Source organism: Pinus tabuliformis, chromosome 6, assembly GCF_031772625.1.
Source record: "Pinus tabuliformis cultivar Carrire ecotype Pingquan chromosome 6, CPIR1, whole genome shotgun sequence".
NCBI lineage: Eukaryota > Viridiplantae > Streptophyta > Pinopsida > Pinales > Pinaceae > Pinus > Pinus tabuliformis.
Genome location: NC_142292.1, coordinates 296,019,632 through 296,031,777, shown reverse-complemented (window position 1 = coordinate 296,031,777; position 12,146 = coordinate 296,019,632). Strand labels below are relative to the sequence as shown.

The 12,146-nt window shown below is 41.9% G+C and overlaps 1 protein-coding gene across 3 annotated transcripts in view; it reads right to left on the bottom strand.

The window, feature by feature from the left end:
- ASG3 (SNF2 domain-containing protein / helicase domain-containing protein) overlaps positions 1 to 12,146 on the bottom strand; it is a 380,591-nt gene that overhangs the window by 120,949 nt on the left and 247,496 nt on the right. The window lies entirely within an intron of this gene.

Sequence of the window (12,146 nt, the reverse complement as noted above, 5' to 3'; positions counted from 1 at the left end):
TGAGTCTATTATGGAGAATGATGTCTAGGAAGTAGTTCCCAGACCCCAGGACAAGACAATTGTCACTTCTAAATGGCTTTACAAGATAAAGCATGCAGCAGATGGAAGTACGGAAAAGTATAAGGCTCGTTTTGTTGCTTGTGGTTTCTCCCAGAAGGAAGGTATAGACTATGATATTTGTACTTGTTACCAGTGTTAGCGCTTGAAATTTCACCTAGGCTGAGATAGACAAATCTCAAGGCTACATCAAACCATTACACCTCGTAGCTAGCCCTACGAGGAAGGAGAAGGCTCTCTCCGGTCAGACTCAAGGTATTTTCTCAATGAGGTGAGCAGACCAATTAGGATCAAAGATATTAGGCTAGTAAACTGATGAGGAGGGTTGATTTAAAGTTTTTGGGTTTTTTGGTGGCAATTGGAGGGAGTGCAATTCAGGGTGTGGGGATTGAGCTCAGTTTTTGCAGGTGGGTCTTTGGGGCAAGGAAGGAGTTTGTGCTGATGCCTTAAGCTGAGATGGATGATCAAGGAAGAAAGAGAGGGAGCTAAAGAGGGCAAACAATGACTTTGAATCCTCTTTAGACAGTGGAAAACATAAATATTAAACAAAATTGAAAGCTGAGCATGGCATGCATGAATTCAAACTTTATCACTTCTTTTGTTTAATTAGCAGCAATAGAATAAGAGATGGAACACATAAACACACTTACAATGACAAGTAGGAAACACACCATCAACACAAGAATCCACAAGAATCCACAATGATGTCTGCAAAACCCTGGCCTTCCTTTTCCTCAAATTACAGAGATACAAGTAAAATATACAATAGAGCTTCTCCCTCAAGAGTCCAACCATGAAAATGAGTAAGAGAAGGCATAATATAGATCATCTAACTCCTTTCCCCACCTCTAGGGGTCGAGCTCAGCTTCCTAGGAGCAGTTTGAACTAATTCTAAACTAAGCACTAGATAATAGGCAGTCAAAACAACTTGCCTCTAAAACTTAGGTAACCCATCCATGCATTTAATATTCACTATTTACATCAAGGAAACTTCTAGAAGGGTTAAAGGAGAGTAAATGTATCCATGTGTCATGAAAATTATCCAAAAATCCATCATTTACAAGCATTAAGAGTCAACCATAGTAAAAACTGAGTTTTGCAGGCCGAAATGGTCAAACTGACAAAATTTCCCTGAGTGGTCGCGCCCCTGCCTTGGAGTGGTCGCGCGCATTGGCAGCTGTGTTTGAGGGCCTTCCTGGTGTCCAAATCAGGTGCAAGATAGCTCATTGGAAAGGTCTGTGAGTCTACTTTCCAACCCAACTGGAATTTCTGAATTTGGAGTTGATTTGACCCCTCAAAAGTCATTTCTCCCAAGACAGCTTTCTGCAACTCAAAAAGTGGGCAGAAAGTCAAAATTTGCATGTATTTTAAGCTTTTGGAGGCCCAAATCTCCATAAAAATTTGACCCCATGCATAGGCAAGTGTATTTTTGCATGACAATTCCAAAAATGCAAAGTTTTTCTCATTCTGAGCTGTCCCCCCGAGTGGTCGCGCGCGGGGTGAGACCACTCCAACGGCCAAAACCTGTAAATTTCTCAAAAATGTCAAAAATGCTCCAAAACTTCTCAAATTTTTTGGTTTTGCTGCTAGAAGAAGGCTAGTGAGTATCATGGTGAGTAAGAGAGGCCTCAGCCAAGATACGGAGTGGGTTGGTCCTCTTCTTCCTCTTTTGGGCCTCGGACAACTTCCTTTGGAGTATCTTCATTTTTGCCTTGCAAACGTGTAACCTTGCCCAGTAATGGTTCTTCATGTTTCGTAGCAGCCCTTTGTCCTTGTTTGCCTTCTCTAACAGCCTCTGTAAGTGTGCATTCTCCTGAATGAGCAAAGACTCCCGGTCAGCAGGCAATGGGTCACCGGGCCTCCTACGGTTCAAAGTTCGATCACTGCGGATCCTCCATAGCTCATCAAGTTCTTTCTCCTCCTCCAATTGTCTGTTGCGCTGCTCCAGATAAGTGATGGTCCATTGAGCCATTTCGAGCTTCTGCTGCAACACGAGGTTCTCCTCCTCTCTCTGTCTGATAAGCTCATAAAAATCTGAAGAAGGAGAGTGAGTGTCAAGGTCAATGAAATCATGATGTGTATCGCCAACTCTCTCATCCTCAACCATGGGCTGCTTGCCCTCCCGTACTGCCTCTGCTGATGAAGAATGCGAGGCCCCTTCCACCTGGTGTGGAGATAACACCCGTTGATCTGAAGAAGATGACGAGACCCCTTCCACCTGCTGTGGAGAAAGCACTCGTCGAGCTGCTGCAAATAAGGTCCTATGACCTCTCTGATAGGTGACCCGAGGTGAAGAGGCCATATGTCTCGGAACAATAATCTCGGGCTGGTGTGATGGACCTCCCTCCTCATAAATGGTCTCTGGCTGTGGCTGTGGCTGTGGCTGTGGCTGTGTCTGTGTAAAGAACTCACGGGAAATGAAATCTGCCCATGAAATGCCCTGCTGACTCAGTTGATGGGAAACAATGAGCTGGATAAGACCATGATGGCACAAACTCCTGTGCTGCTGAGCTGGGGTCTGCCTCTGAAACACGGACACCATCCTCTGAATGTCCTGGAAAAAGTAAACCGGGATGTTCATCATCCTCACCCGGGTAAAGTGCATCAACAGGCGAATGTGACAAGCAAAGACTCGTGAAAACCTTCCCTCGCATGTGAAGTAATGCATGATAAGCCGCATGATAGGAGCATACTCCCTCCGGAGGAATCTGAAAGGAAAGTTCCCTGACAAGTTATGTGTGAATGCTGGCCTGACATATGGCTCAAAATAGACAAAATCCAGCCACTTGCGCTTTGGCCACACCTCACCCACATTGGGTATCCCGGTAGCCTGTGAAATCACCTCTGGGGAAAACACAAAATTCACCCCTGCAAGAGTGACCTGCCCATCATGAAGGTGCAAAACAAATAGTCGAGCCAACTCCCTGTGGTGCTGAATCTGGGCAAGCCTCTCACAAAACTGAAAACATGACATGTACTGGAAACAAGTCACTGCCAAAGGGCATGCCTGTAATTCTGCTAAAGATGTGGGCTCTTCTCTCCTATGATGACCACCTTTGCCACCCCTACGAGGCCTCTGCTGTGCCTCAACCCCCGTAGAAGAAGACCGGTCATCACCTTGCTCATTAGTTTCAGTGGTTGACATGGTGTTATTGAGCAAGGTGGAGAAAATAGGCAAAATTGACTACTGCCCTGCCTGCAAAATGCTGAGAAGTATGCTGTTTTCAAGGGGAAAAACCATGAGGGAAATGTTAGGGGAGGGATTTTATCATAAGGAATGGGAAAATATATAAAAACAGGGAACTTTTAAGGAATAATTCACACAATGTCAAACATGTTATCCCATCTCTCATCATTGGGAAATCATTTGCAAAGACATATCTTTATTAGGGAAGACATGTAATAGGGTCACCAAGGGAAAGGACAATACAATTTTCAACAGGGGGTAAAGGATAGCATGATTACAGGGGTATAGGGCAACAATGATAACTAGCATCAACAGCTTGCTTTTTAATTATGTCCTTTGACTGTACATTTTGAAGCATACCCTGTTTTTCCAAGGGACTGATATGCTTTTGATGCTAAGGGACAATAAGGGATTAATTTGCATTTGTCATAAGGGGAGGGGAAAGGCTTTATTTGACAGATTCAAAGAGAAAGGAGATGTATTGCATCTAGGGGAATAGAAGGAAAAAAGATACATAGGTTTGGGTCTGAAAACACAGCAATCTTCCTTTACAAACAGTATTTCAAGGCAACCTGTCCTTTAACAAATAGGTACAGCTGTATTTACTTTGTTTTTGTTATGAATAACAGCCTCTTCACTGTTTTTATGAGGACTATACACAGCGATAAGTTTCTTTTGTCTTTGCAATAACTTGGCTACACATAGTAATCTTTTTCTCTGTTTTTTGTCTTTTTGTTTTATTATTGCAATTGCTCTTTCATTTTCACATCACTATTTGATCTTTGCTGTGGTTTTACATATTTTTATAATGATATTGTTGTGGGGAATGAATTAGGGTTTTGGGACAGATTTGTATAGAGGGTTTAGGGTTTAGGGATGCATATGAGAGGGATTAGGGTTTTAGGTGTAGGGAATGGGAATTGAGATTCATTCTTTGCAAATGAGATGAGATTGAGACACATGATGACAAGTGTAATTCTAATAGGAGTAATGGAGGGAATAAAAAGGAATTAAAAACCTTGAAATCAAACATAACCCTAGCAAAATTGCCTACAAGAACAAGCAATCACTTAACCTATTTCTCTTCATAATTTTGATGATAAAAATGCACAAACACAAGCTCATCATCCTTATTTTCAACATTCAAAACATTTGAGAGGCCTACCTCGAGCAATTTACAAGTCACAAGGCAATTTGAGTGAATTTGGGCCGGTTCTGCAAGTTACAGCTCGAGTGGTCGCGCGCAGGGTTGGACTGGTCGCGCGCAGCTCGAGTGGTCGCGCCAGTGTAAAATTTGCACTGCGGAGGAGGGCTCGAGTGGTCGCGCACCGCCCAGGTGGTCGCGCACCCTGCCCGAGTGGTCGCGCACCAGAGAAACTCTCCAATTTCACTGCAATTCAACCTCCTTCACTATTTTCGCCCTCTTGCTCCTTTTTGTTAGCTCATAGAGGCATAATGAAATGTTTAGAGGGAAATTTAGCTCTTGTAGGTTGAATTTGAAAAAATTAAATCACAAAACCCACTCTCTAATGTTGTATTTTGGCATTCACTTTTAACACTGCTTTTTGAGTTGCTTTGTCCTGAATTTAGCTTTTGAGGCGCTTTAACTTCATTCTTTTTGCAGGTTGACCATCTAATGGACTCTGGCGAGGAGACCAGGGTTATTGCCAGCATTTTGAAGACTTTTGAAATTTTCCTTATTTTTTACAAATATTACATGACCTTGGGTTTAAAAACAGGGTTTTTAAATCCAAGGTATAAATGATCCGTACCTGATGAAAAATATCAATGGAACATATGTACATACCTCCTTCTGGCTTGCTGGGCACTCATGGACCTTTGACTCGTGACCTTGCAGTGATTTTTGACCAAAACCCTAGACCTAAGACTTGGGACTTCAAGACAAAACAAAACAAGTATGACACAAGCTTAATACCTGACATGACCTGATCCAGCAAAGCCAAGAAGGGGACAAGGACCAGCTCCTCCATCAGTTTTATGGCATGCCTAAGGGGATGCAAAACTGACACTGATGAGACACCTACCTATGCATATGCAAAGAGCTTTTGATCACCGATGGAGGGCTCAAGACCGACACTAACAACCAGATATACGACCATCCACTTGATCATAGCCCTTGTGGCTTCACAAGGACGGAACCTACATCAGATGGATGTCAAGACCGCGTTCTTGCATGGTTCGATCAAAGAAGAGGTCTATGTGGAGCAACTTGAAGGATTTGAGATTTATGATTGAAAATCTCATGTATGCAGGTTGAAGAAGGCTCTCTATGGGCTGAAGCAAGCACCCCGAGCATGGTATGAGAGGATCGATAGCTACTTGATGAAGCTGGGATTCACTAGGAGTGAAGCCGATCCTAACCTTTACTTTAAGGTTGAAGATGACAAACCTCTCAGACTGGTGCTATACGTGGATGACCTCTTTCTAACAGGTGCATACCCTCTCATTCACAAATGTAAGAGGGAGTTGGCTTCTGAATTTGAAATGAAGAACCAAGGACTTGAAGTGTGGCAGAAGCCAAGGGAAATTTTCCTATCTCAAGGAAAATATGTGGTGAAGATTCTAAAAAGATTTGGTATGATGGACTGCAAGCCTGTGACTACCTCGAGGATCTTAACTTTCGGAAGTTATATGGTAGTGATGTTAGACCAAATTTGGGAAATGCCTCTGAGTTTCAAAAACTCATTCGCATTGATGTTTTAGGTGAACCTCCGTCCAAGCATATGTTTTGCAGTTAGCATTGTGAGCTCATATTTGGTTGAGCCTCACTAGATTGGTGCCAAGAATCTTCTGAGATGTCTTCAAGACACAATCTCTCATGGATTGAGATAAACTGCCGAAAATATGAAACTGCATGATTATTCGAATGCTGATTAGGCAAGTAGTGTGGAGGATCACTGGAGCACTTTTAGTGTTGTTTCTCTTTGGATTTTGTTTCGATATAATGGATGAGCAGGAAGCAGAAGTCGGTTGCCATAAGCATCGTCAAGACCAGATACATATCTACGAGAATGATCTCGTATGAACCTTCCTGGTTGGGAAAGCTCTTCAATGAGTTGTTTGAACACATACCACTGTGATTCTCTATAACAACCAGAGGTGGGATTCAATTACTGAGGAATCTTGTATTCGTCGATTGCTCGAGCAGATAGACATCATCTGGGATATGGTAAGTCGATGAGCAAGGAGGCTCCATCGCATTAAGATGATGTATTGGTCGATACACCTTGTCAAAGCCCCGAGGAAAGATCTAATCTGTGATTTTCCCAAACGACTTGGAGACGTCAAGAAACCCTTGTACAAGGGTCCTGCATGTTGCATACATTGAGTTCTGGGAGCTCTGAGGGCTTGCGGTTCTTACTGGAGCAACATACGACCACAGGGTGACTCACCCTTCCCTGGTGGTGCGCACTGGAACAAGATGATTCGCTCTCTTATGGGACAAGATGATTCACTCTCTTGTGGAACAGGATGATTTGCTCTCCTATGTAGCAGGATGATTAGTTCTCCTGTGAGGCCTGGATTGATGTGTTCTCCATGGCGATTGTAAAAGGATTGATGTGTTCTCCTGTGAGGCCTGGATTGATGTGTTCTCCAAGGCAATTGTAGCAAGATTGATGTGTTCTCTTGTGAGGCCTAGATTGATGTGTTCTCCATGGCGATTGTAGCAGGATTGATGTGTTCTCCTGTGAGGCCTGGATTGATGTGTTCTCCATGGCAGCCTGGATTGATGTGTTCTCCATGGTGATTATAGCAGGATTGATGTGTTCTCCTGTGAGGCCTGGATTGATGTGTTCTCCATGGCGATTGTAGCAAGATTGATGTGTTCTCCTGTGAGGCTTGGATTGATGTGTTCTCCATGGCGGCCTGCATTGATGTGTTCTCCATGGAGATTGTAGCAAGATTGATGTGTTCTCCTGTGAGGACAGGATTGATTAGTTCTCCTGTTGAGGCATCCTACCCATGCAGTCTGGGACTCATGGGAAGTACCTCTCATCTGACCAATGAGCAGGGAAATGAAGTTAGGGACCATAGTAGTATCGATGGACACATCATTGTATCTACCATACTCCGTATGCTAGGATGACCCCCATTGATCTGGGACCAGTGGTAGGAGTGGTATATTCTATGACACTGACTTCGGGTCGGTTGAGACTGGTCTGGGACCAGTGGTACGCACTCTGAGACTGACTTTGAGTCAGCGGAGGATGTTATTGGTCTGGGACCAGTGGTAGGAGTTGTACATACTATGGCGTTGACTTCGGGTCGGTTGAGACTGGTCTGGGACCAGTGGTACATACTCTTAGACTGACTTTGAGTCAGTATATGATACATCCTCGATCATTTCTTCTTCTTCATAATTCGGACAAAAGCAGAGCAGAACAATACAGATTAGTACAGGGCAGAACAAGACAAAGCAGAACAGGCAGAATAGACCAGAGCAGGGCAAGGGTCAAGCTGTACAGGGCAGTGCATTTGATGGATGAATAGTAATGACTGATAGACAGATTGCAGATGAAGTTCTCCCTAGTTGAAAGGGAGTGTTAAAATTGGCAACTAGGGCCAAACTTCATGTGGGTCATCTTATTCATAGCTGATAATATTTTTATTAGATTCCTCTCGTCGAGTGGTGTAAGATTGATATAAAGATCATCCAATTTCGATAAGTATTCATGGAGATATGAATTTATTTTGATTATGGAATTATTATCAAGCCGACCTACAACTCATGTAGGCTCAAAAGCCCAACAGTCGCATCTATTCAAACATCATCATTTGTGTATAAATACAAGAGGACTTTTCCTCATTTGCACTCACTCATCTCATCACATCTCTCTCTCTAGTGCGCAGAAAAAAGTCTCTTCTCTACTGCGCAGAAAAGGGTCTCTCTCTCACACGTGAAGCCGGAAGCTGCTGAAACTGAAGCTGCAACTAGACAAGTAAAATTTGACCTACATGGACCAGAAGATCTCCTCATCTAAACTGTGTTGTAGGTTCATTTGAACCTCCTCTGGAAGCCGCAACTTTTGATGGTGGAATCAAGTCAATCCGACGGACGGTTTGCAAGATATCAACTGCCCTAGTTTGAAGGAAGTTGTTGAAACTAAAGCTGCAACTGCAGAAGTAAAGTTTGACCTGTGTGGACTAGAAGATCTCCTCATCTGAACTGCGCTATACGTTTATCTGAACCTCCTCTAAAAGCCGCAAATTTTGGTGGTGGAATCAAGTCAATCTGATGAACGGTTTGCAAGATATCGACTGCCCTAGTTTGAAGGAAGTTGTTAAAACTAAAGTTGCAGCTGCAGAAGTAAAGTTTGACCTGCGTGGACCAGAAGATCTCGTCATCTAAACTACGTTGTAGGTTCATCTAAACCTCCTCTTAAAGCCGCAACTTTTGGTGGTGGAATCAAGCCGATTCGACGGTCGGTTTGTGAGATATCGTCTACCCTAGTTTGACGATGAAGCCGCTAATGCTGATGCTGCTGATCTAGGGTTTGCTACTGCTGATATAAATCAGATTTATTGTACTATTTCTCTCTGCTGAATTATTGAAGATAAAAGAAGATTTGATCAAAGGGTTTCCCCACATTGTGGGGTTTGTCCTTGGCTAGCCGCCACATCTTGTGTCTCTTGTCTTGGCTTGTTTTCTGTCGATCGTTTAATGTTATATCTGCACTTTACTTTATGTACATGTGATTGCTAAGAAAAAGAAGTAAACTGTTATAAGCATAGAACATACCATAACTTAACAATCCTCGTCTTCTTCTAGAAGTTTCACCCTTAGTTTAATTAATACCCTTCAATTATTTTAATTTCCTAAGTTTAGACTTAGGCATCCATTAAAAATAATTAATTATTTAAATAAAACCTTCTCCAGGTGGAATTTCCCAAAATGATTTCTACGTATTTTGGAATACATGTGTCCTAGCCTCCCTGCAAATTTTGAGGCTTATACCACATCCAGTGCTATCAGGAATCAAGAGAGGTCATGCAAATAATCAGTTCCAGCGAATTCCACAGCTGAGGCAGAATATGTGGCAGTGGTTGAAACAACAAAGGAAATTGTGTGGCTCAAGAAAATTCTGGAAGATTTGGAGGAGAAACAAGTGTATTCAACTCCTCTCATGATTGACAACACTTCTGCAATAAAGTTGGCCAAGAACCCAAAGTTCCATGATCGAACGAAGCACATCAATACAAACTACCATCTTATTCGACATCATGTTGAGGCTAAGACAATCCACCTACGCGATTGTTCCACAAATGAGCAGATTGTAGACATCTTCACCAAAACGCTTGGAAGAGAAAAGTTTGAAAGATTCAAAATGATGCTTGTACTCACCAGCGTCCCTTCAGATTAAGGGGGGAATGTTGACACCTATTCTTTTGGATTAGGTAATACCATGTAAATATTGTAAATAGAAAATAAGAAGAATTAGAAGATGAAGAGACACTGGAAGATGAAACCCAAGAGTCTCTCCCTCCATGTATATATCTATGTTCAATCTTAATGCCAGAGCACAATTCGATTTGAGGAGTTACCTCCTGGTCTGACAATAGACAAGCCACCTTCATATGATGAGCCATCTAGATGAAATAAAGTAGTGACTGGAGCATGGATGGAAGGCCATTGAGGCTAGCTATCGGTGGAGAATCACAGGGCTAAGTTGAACAATGAGAGAAAAAAATTCTCCTAGGGGTTACTCTCTTGGGTGGATCACAATTACCCCTGTATATAGATGTATAACAGAAAACATTTTGCATCAAGTTCATTAGGCTTTGATGATATCGACTCAAGGAGATATGGTTATACTGCAAACTATATCGTTTATTCTATATGTATCAATAAATAGGAAACAGCATAAAAGAAAACATTTACATTTAATGCAATGAAAACAATGAGGTTAATTCATCTCTTACAGAGAAAAGAACATGATGACTGTATATGTGAACTTAATAAAAGCCAATAGAAAAATAGATAGGAAATAATAGAAAAGTGAAATATATTGGATTTCAACATAAATCGTCTATCGCAACATAAGGGAAATGTGAAAAACTTCAGGCCAAGCCTATGACAATCACTATAATAATAAAACCAAGAAATATCACAAGATGTTCAAGGTGTATTTTCATGGCAGAGATGCAAATCAAACATTGGAAATAGGAATGGAGGTTTTCTGTGAAACCTTTTAAACATGGAAAGCAATAGAATGATCCTAATCTACAGACACCTCTAGAGGGGAAAAGGGCATATACACCTTCGCCAGAATCTGTGCAGAAATAGACATGAGCAAAGGTTTACCTGATCAGATTATTCTCAAAATTGGAGACTTCCATTGGACTCAGACCCTGGATTACGAGAACACAGCCTTCCGCTGCCGAACTTGCCATCACACAAGGCACCTTCAAAGCTCTTGTCCCTCGAACCCTGCCCAAAAGAAGAAAGTCAATCCTAAGCCGAAATCCAAAAGCTGGAAACCTCATGATCCTCCCCGCATGGATGATGTTGATGATTTTGATTCCAGCTCAGATGAAGAGGAAGGGGATGCGGAAGGAATGGATGCAACGCTGGCACAAGACCCGCCCTCCACTGGTCCTGAGGATTCTACTGTCCCTCCAAACTTACAGAAAAGAACTCTGGAGTCCTCTCCCTCGGATTCAGACAAGGGAACTTCTCCGTCAGCCCAGCTCAGTTTGCAAATCATACCAGCACAGCAGAGTCATCTTGGATGGGCCAAAGTTGGTAAACAGAAAGGGAAAAAATGTCGAATAGTTGATTCTACCCACGTTGGGTAGAATCCTTTGTTCTGCTCTTGTTACTCTGTTCCTCTTGTCACTTCTTGCTTAGCATTGCTCTCTTCCTGTTCTCTCTTAGGGGCCGAGGTGGATAGTCTATCCTTTCCGGCTGCCCGTTTTCTTGCTTCTCTTGGTTGTAACTTCATACTGTACCATTCGTACTCTTAATAGAATTAGTTTTACGGAGAAAAAAAAAATAGAATGATCCTAATCAATGTTGCACGAAGTGGGGACGAAACAGGGACGTTTTTTGGAAACGGGGACGCGAAAGCGTCATTTCCCAACAATATAGGAAGCAAAGCATCTGCTATATATATATATATATATATATATATATATATATTATATTTATATTTATATTTATATTTATATTTTTTTTGCATTTATATTCAAAACAAACATCCCAAATACCAAATTAGTTGTAGAAGACATGAAAACATGCATATTTTTGCACAAATCAAGATAGATATGGCATCCATGATTCCATTGTAGTTACTAGTATGTACATCAATGATTAATTATTCGAGCATCAACCATCTATATTCTAGTAATTACATACATACATCAATTTTTTAAGCATATTTTACAACATAAAACATTTAAGCATATTATAAAACATAAAACATAGAGCATATTATGATTTATCTAGTAAGTGAGCAACTGTCAACATTTGTCATGTCCAAAATTCAAATACTAATGTTTACAAAATAGGTCATTTCGTCACCGCCAAGACAAAAAGGTTCAAATTCACAAGCCTACAAGGCCAACGATTAATCTATGACAAAAGTAGTAAATTGTGAATATATCTACTAATCTCTCCTCCTTCCACCACGAAGAGAACATGGCGGCAAGCCTCCATGTGGTGGCAATGAAGAAGATGGTGCCTGTGGAAGTTGTGGCACTAAAACTGATGAAGGCGAACCCCCTGTTGTTGGTGTTGAACCATGGAACCTAGGAACCAAAGGACCAGATGGGGGTGGCATCTCAACTCAATCATCATCATCATGGAATCGCTAATTGCATGCATCCTCCCAAATGGACCAGTGCTAAGCATATAGTTGGTCAATTATCTCCGTACGAAACA